We start from the raw sequence: 7,297 nt of genomic DNA, 5'->3' as shown, positions 1-7,297 counted from the left end.
TAGAAGCTCAGCAATTAGTTAGCAGCTAATTAATACTGAATTTAAGCCAGAGTAGGAGAGAAGAAGAGCTGACCTTTGGGCTTTACCCATTAGAGATTAGGATTGAAAGCTACAGGATAAGGAGCCAGCCAGTGAGGCTGAACTGATGGCCTCCTACCTTTTACCACTGCCTCCATCTTTGAATTAGAACAGCTCTGTCACCAGGACATCATTCTCTCTACCTTGTGGGCTAGGACCAAGGCTTAACTTCTCACGTTCAATTCTTGGACGCTTTGAATAATTACTAGGAAGATAATAAGCATGGCCGGGGAAATATGCTCATCTTTATCTATGATTAATAAGGCCCTTAATAATTTGTAATATGTCAAAAAACATTAGAGGGAGGAGAACTAAAACACTAGTTGTCAGTGCTGGGACAACTGAATGTCCACATGCACGAGAAGGCAGTTGGACCCCTGCCTAACATCATATTCAAAATTTAACTCAAAAAATATCAAAGTCCCGAATATAAGAGCTAAAACAATAAACACTTAAAAGAAAAATAGGCATACATTCTTCATCACTTACATCATCAAGTTCATAAGTGGTTTCTTAGTTAGGGCCCCAAAACCACAAGCAACAAGAAAAAATAGGTAAACTGGACTTCATCACACTGAAATATTTGTGCATCAAAGGACACCATCAAGAAAGTGAAAAGACGACCTATAGAATGGGAGAAAATATTTGCAAATTATGTACCTGATAAGGCATTTGTATCCAGAATATATAAAGAACTCTTACAACTCAGCAATAAAAAGACAGATAATCCAATTTAAAAATAGGCAAAGGACTTGAATAGACATTTCTTCAGACAAGATATATAAATACCCTTTAAGCACATGGGAAGATGTGTTCTAATGATGTTCAACATCATTAGTCATTAGAGAAATGCACTTTGAAACCACAAAATAGACACCACTTCACACCCACTGGCATGGTTGTAATTTTTTTAAAAAAAAGGAAATAACAACTATTGGCAAGGATATGGAGAAATTGAAACTCATACCCCTGGGAATGTAAAATGATGCAGACAGTTTGGAAAACAGTTTTGTAGTTCCTCAAAAAGTTAAATACAGAGTTGTCATATGGCACAGTAATTTCACTCCTATATATATACTTAAGAAAACCTATTCACATAAAACTTGTTTATGAGTGTTCATAGCAGCATTATTCACGATAATGAAAAAGTGGAAATTTCTGTCAAGTTTCTACCAACTGATGAATGTCTAAACAAAATGTAGAATTTTCATACCTTGGAATGTTAATCATAAAAAGGAATGAAGTACTGGTATATACGGTGACACAGATGGACTTTGAAAATTGTATACTGCCTGGCTCATGCCTGTAATCCCAACACTTTCAGAGACCGAGGTGAGGGGATCATTTGAGAGTTTGAGATCAGCTTGGGCAACATAATGAAACCTCATCTCTACAAATAATAATTTTTTAAAAATTAGCCAAGTGTGGTGGCATGCACCTGTCATCCCAGTTACTCGAGAAGCTTAGGTAGGAGAATTGCTTGAGCCCAGGCAGTCTGCAATGAGCCATGATTATGCCACTGCACTCCCAGCATGGGTGACAGAGCAAGACCCTGTCTCAAAAAAAAAATTTTTTTTTAATATAGTAAGTGAAAGAAATCAGACACAAAAGGCCACGTATTGTATAATCCCATTTATATGAAATGTCCAGAGCAGGCCAACCCATAGAAACAGAAGGTAGACTAGTGGTTGCCTGGGGCAACTGGTAGAACTGGGGTACAGGATTTCTTTTTGAGTTGATGGAAATGTTCTAAAGTTAGAGTGTGGTGATAGTTGCACAACTCTTGACTATACTAAAAACCACTGAATTGAACATTTTAAAAGGGAGTTTAATGTTATGTGAATTATATCTTCCTAAAATAAAAGAGATAAAAGAAAATATACATTGTAGAGGGGAATGCAATAAACATAAACCAAAAACAAACTTTGGGTACCTACAGGGAAAGGGTGAGAGCTGGGTGGAAAGAATAGGAGGATGAGAATGGAGTAGCAGTGATGAGGAGAGAGTAGCATTTCTCCTGTTGTAGTTTTGTATATAGTTCTGACTCAGAACCATGGTAATGTTTCACATACACACATACAGTCAACCAGGGTGTGGAGGCAAGCCAAAATAGAATGCAAGCAGAAAAAAAAAAAAAATGTGTTATAAATGACTAACATCACCATCACAAAGTGGGTGGAGAAGAAAATCACTCACTTAAGTAATTTAGGAAACTTTTATTTTGACTATGTCATAAGACTAAAGACAAAAACACTTCATACAAATATTGTCCTCTAGTTAGTACATTTGTTTTTCACAGGGGTATAAATTAGCAAGTGTGAATCTACCTTATCTGTATCTGTGTATCATTGAACAAATAAGTAAAGTTGTTGTGACTAATGACAATCGGGATTCTCCCTGTTGGAAACACAAGTTATAAATAAGAAAAGGGGGAAGGCTAGAATGACCTCTGTTGTTTTGGATTAGAATCAGAGGTGTCAATCCGAGGTATGAGCACATGGTTTTTAGTGTACATACACAGATAGATATGGCAGGAACCCGCATCCAGGAACAGAGCCCTATGCTCCTCCCTCAGAATGAATGGAGACCAGAAATCACATGTTTATGCCCAATAAAAGCGGGATTTCTTTCAGCACTTTTCCCAGATCTTTGGGGTGCTGACTGAGGATGAGATGGGGCACCCAGAGATAGGAGATGCTATTGTCTGGCTCAAGGTGGTCCTGGAGTACAATACCATTGGAGACAAGTATCACCAGGGTTTGACAATGCTAGTAGTGTTCCTGGAGCTGATGGAGCCAAGGACACAGGATGCTGATAGTCTCCAGCGGGCCCTGAATGTAGGCTGGTGTCTGGAACTGCTGCAAGCTTTCCTCCTGGTGACAGATGACATCATGGATTCATCCCTCACCCACTGGGGACAGATCTGCTGTTATCAGAAGCTGGATATGGGGTAGGATGCCATCAATTATGTTATCCTTCTGGAAGCATGTATCTACTACCTGCTGAAGCTCTATTGCTGAGAGCAGCCCTATTACATGAACCTGATCAAGCTCTTCCTACAGATTTTCTATCAGACTGAGATTGGGCAGCCCTGGACCTCGTTGCAGCCCCCTAGGACAATGTGGATTTTGGCAGATTCACTGAAAAGAGGTACAAATCTATTGTCAAGTACAAGACAGCTTTCTACTCCTACCTTCCTGTAGCTGCAGCCATGCACATGGCAGGAATTGATGGCGAGAAGGAGCACGCCAATGCTTAGTAGATCCTACTGGAGATGGGAGAGTTTTTTCAAATTCAGGATGATTACCTTGACCTCTTTGGGGACCCCATTGTGACCGGCAAAGTTGGCACTGACATCCAGGACAACAACCTGCTGGCTGGTGGTTCAGTGTCTGCAATGGTCTACTCTGGAACAGTACCAGATCCTGAAGGAAAATTACAGACAGAAGAAGGTCAAGAAGGTAGTCCGAGTGAAGGCACTGTATGAGGAGTTGGATCTGCCGGCTGCATTCTTGCAGTGTGAGGAAAACGGCTACAGCCACATTATGGGTCTCATTGAACAGTACGCAGCGCCCCTGCTCCCAGCCATCTTTCTGGGGCTTGCGCGCAAAATCTACAAGCAGAAAAAGTGACCTAGAGACTGCACGGATGGGGAGAGGAGTTACTCAATAAATAAATTATTGCGTAAAAAAAAAAAAAAAAAAAAAGATACAAAATATATAGAAATATCTTTATTTACATTGTTTTCCTATATTTTATTAACTAGTTCTGTTTGTGAGAGGACCTAGAAGCAATTATACACCAGTAGCAATGAATTCTAACATCAAGATCTTGGTTCCTTAATATCATTTTCCAATTAAAAAAAAAAAAGAGCTTCTTGGAGAAATGACTGATTCTAGAGTTGGGGCTAGTGAAAATCAGCCGAGACTGGAGCATCTTGTGGTGCCGCAAAGCAAGGACATGCTCTGAAAGGAAGGAAGCATGACAAAAGGGAGCCAGGAGCTGAATCGGGGTTCCCAATGGCTAATGCTTGGACAATCTGAGCAACAAAATAATGATAATCTTACATCATAACCCATAAAATAAATATCCATAGTGCACACTGATATGAATAAATAGGAGAGAAGAGATATGCTTCCTTGTCACGTAATTCCAGTTAATAAATGTGGAAGGAATAATGGAAATGGAAAATCACCATGAAGCAAACATTGCAGTTATAATTGTTGCAGACGAAAACTATTGATGGATGCTAAGCTTAATAGGTGGAAGAATGATGAGAAACATCGTAATCTCAAAAACATCATAATCTCAAAAATATATCCCCACAAGAAACTTAATGGTGGAGAAACCTAGCAGACACCACCTTAACCGAGTAGTCAATGTTAGCATTACCAGTAAGATGACATATGTTCCCCCCAGTATGATGCACTGGAAAGGACACAGATTTCTGTTGTAGTCCTGCTGGAAATGTATAACCTCAATCTAATCATGAGAAACCATCAAACCCAAATTGAGGGACATTCTACAAAATGCCAGACTAGTACTCTTCTGAAGCCCCAAAGTCATGAAAGACAAAAGACTGAGGAATTGTCACAGCTTTAAGGAGACATGACACCTAAATTACATGGTCTGTTTTCGATTTTGGACTGGAAAAGGACATTAGTGAGAAAACTGGGGAATGCCAGTAAGATTTGTAGATTGGTTAATCATACTGTATCAATGTTAGTTTCCTTGTTTGGATAGTCGTACTATGACCATGTAAGATGTTAATGTTGGTGGCAGCTAGGTGAAGTACTATTTTTGCAACTTTTCTGTAAAACTAAAATTAGTGCAAAATAAAAGTTCAAAAAAAATTTTTAACTGTTAAATAAACTGTGAAAGCGTGTGATAGGAGAGACCATCCTGTGAAAAACATGGAAATTTTAGTTGACCCTATGTGTTCAGTCAAAAAACATGTAGCTGGGCACAGTGGCTCATGCCAGTAATCCCAAAACTTTTGCAGGCTGAGAGAGGAGGATCGCTTGAGCTCAAGAGCTCCCGACTGGCCTGGGCCACAAAGCAGGATCTCCATACCTACAAAAAAAATTTAACGTTAGCCAGTTGTGGTAGCATTCACCTGTGATCCCAGCTACTCGCGAGGCTGAGGCAGGAGGATCACTTGAGCCCAGGAGGTTGAGGCTGCTGTGAGCCATGACTGTACCACTGCACTCCAGTCTGAGTGACAGGTGCTTTATTCACTAGAACTCCCCCTAGGAAAGTACCATGTGTATGAGTTCTTTTTTTAAGAAGTACTTCTGGAAGTCACTTGGGGTGGAGAGCTGGAAGCCAAAATGATAAAACATGGTCCCTCAACTGCTGTACATAAGAGGACTACAGGACTTAAAGTTGCTTCTCAAAGGGAAGAGTGGAGAGAAATCACTCAAACACAAAGAAAAGATTGTGGGGATAAGAAGGCTAGTTTCTCCTGCATTGGAGGGAGAGGAGAGAAGGGGAAAGTCCCTGGAAACAACACAGCCAGGAAGAGAAACTTTGAAGAATAAAAATGTCTAAGAGTAATTTTTTTTTCCAGTTATATCTTATGTGGCCTCTCACCTCTCTCCCCGACAAAATATTCAGTGGTCCTTATTGCACAGTTGTGTGAGTGGATTCTTGTGGGTAAACATAAGGCTGATTAGCATGGGACAAAATTTAAAAACTGGAAGATGAGCCTGGGTGCGGTGGCTCACGCCTGTAATCCCAGCACTTTGGGAGGCTGAGGCAGGCGAATCACAAGGTCAGGAGATCGAGACCATCCTGGCTAATACGGTGAAACCCCATCTCTACTAAAAATACAAAAAATTAGCCGGGCATGGTGGTGGGCGCCTGTAGTCCCAGCTACTCAGGAGACTGAGGCAGAAGAATGGCGTGAACCTGGGAGGCAGAGCTTGCAGTGAGCTGAGATCATGCCTCTGCCCTCCAGCCTGGGTGACAGAGTGAGACTCTGTCTTTAAAAAACAAAACAAAACAAAACAAAACTGGAGGATGAGAGGAGAATGGGCATCTGGACTAGAATAAGGCCAGTGATAATCGGTACCATTTTTGAGTTTACTAAATGCCAGGTGCCATGTTAAATTTCTTATGTACTTTCTATGTTCCTCAAAACGAACCACAAAGTACATATTATTACAGTATTTTTATAGAAGAGAAAACAGGTTTGGAAATCCTAGGTGTCTTGCCTTAACTCATGTAGGTACTATATGAAGGTTATCAGATTCTAACCCAGGATCTCCAAAACTGGCACTAAACTGCACCTCCTCCTCTGTCACAGCACTGTTTCATTAGCTCTGTAGCTCTGTTCTTGTTCTTCCTGTGGAGTATGAGATGGGCCCATGTTCTGTGCTCACCTGTATCTTCACTGCTCAGCACCGGGCCTGATGTGGAAGGGATGCACGGCAGATAGTTGCTGAGTCTGTGAGGGAAGGCTGTGTCATGTGACAACGAGGTGGGAAGAGCAACTTATTAAGCTAATAAATAACCGCTGCCGTTTGTTGGAAGTCCAGATCAAGAGAAGAAACCCCATTGTACTCTTTGCTGATGGAGTTACAGCTGAAGCCCTGCACCACACTTTAAGGGTGGCATGGCAAGCTAGTTTTCAGAAGGGGCTGACTCCCTCAGCTCGGGGTGGTAGGTAGTCATTATAGAAATTTAAAAGAAAAGCCACAGTGTCACCAGGGAAAACCCAGTAACCAACTGCCATGCGGTCTCACTGGTTGTGTTTGGGAAGTACTACCATTAATCAATGTATAAACCAAGTGTGAATTTGCAGGAAGAAAGAAAATTATCATGCAAATGATATTATAGCCAGCCTGCACAGAGCATTCTCTCCATTTAGATAGATCAGGAAGTTGCTGGTGACCCCTCCTTCCCCCGTTCCACCATCACCCCACCCCCATTCCAAGGAAATGACTTTTCAGCTGAAATCACAAGGCTAAGTATGCATTCATTAGTTGAGAGAGTGAGTGAGAACAGGGAAGAGAGAAAAACTAGAAAATTTTTCATAAATAAACAACTGTATATACAAAGGTTCTGAAGGGAAACATGGCATGATATTTGAGAGGAATTGAAAGGTGGCCACAATGGCTAATCAACCAAGAGCCAAGAGGAGAGAGACATGAGATGAAGCTGAAGAACCAGGGTCCAGATGACATGAGCTTGTATTTTGTTTGTCTGGTTTTTTTTT

At 41.0% G+C, this 7,297-nt stretch overlaps 1 protein-coding gene and 1 pseudogene across 2 annotated transcripts in view; one reads left to right on the top strand and one right to left on the bottom strand.

The window, feature by feature from the left end:
• LOC105542253 (bcl-2-related protein A1) overlaps positions 1–7,297 on the bottom strand; it is a 71,727-nt gene that overhangs the window by 44,901 nt on the left and 19,529 nt on the right. The gene's annotated exons all lie outside the window — the stretch shown is intronic.
• On the top strand, positions 2,637–3,710 carry LOC105542252 (annotated as a pseudogene).

The sequence above is a fragment of the Mandrillus leucophaeus genome, unplaced genomic scaffold, assembly GCF_000951045.1.
Source record: "Mandrillus leucophaeus isolate KB7577 unplaced genomic scaffold, Mleu.le_1.0 Scaffold254, whole genome shotgun sequence".
Lineage (NCBI taxonomy): Eukaryota > Metazoa > Chordata > Mammalia > Primates > Cercopithecidae > Mandrillus > Mandrillus leucophaeus.
The sequence above is the reverse complement of the archived record's forward strand: the minus strand, read 5'-3'. Positions and strand labels throughout refer to the sequence as shown.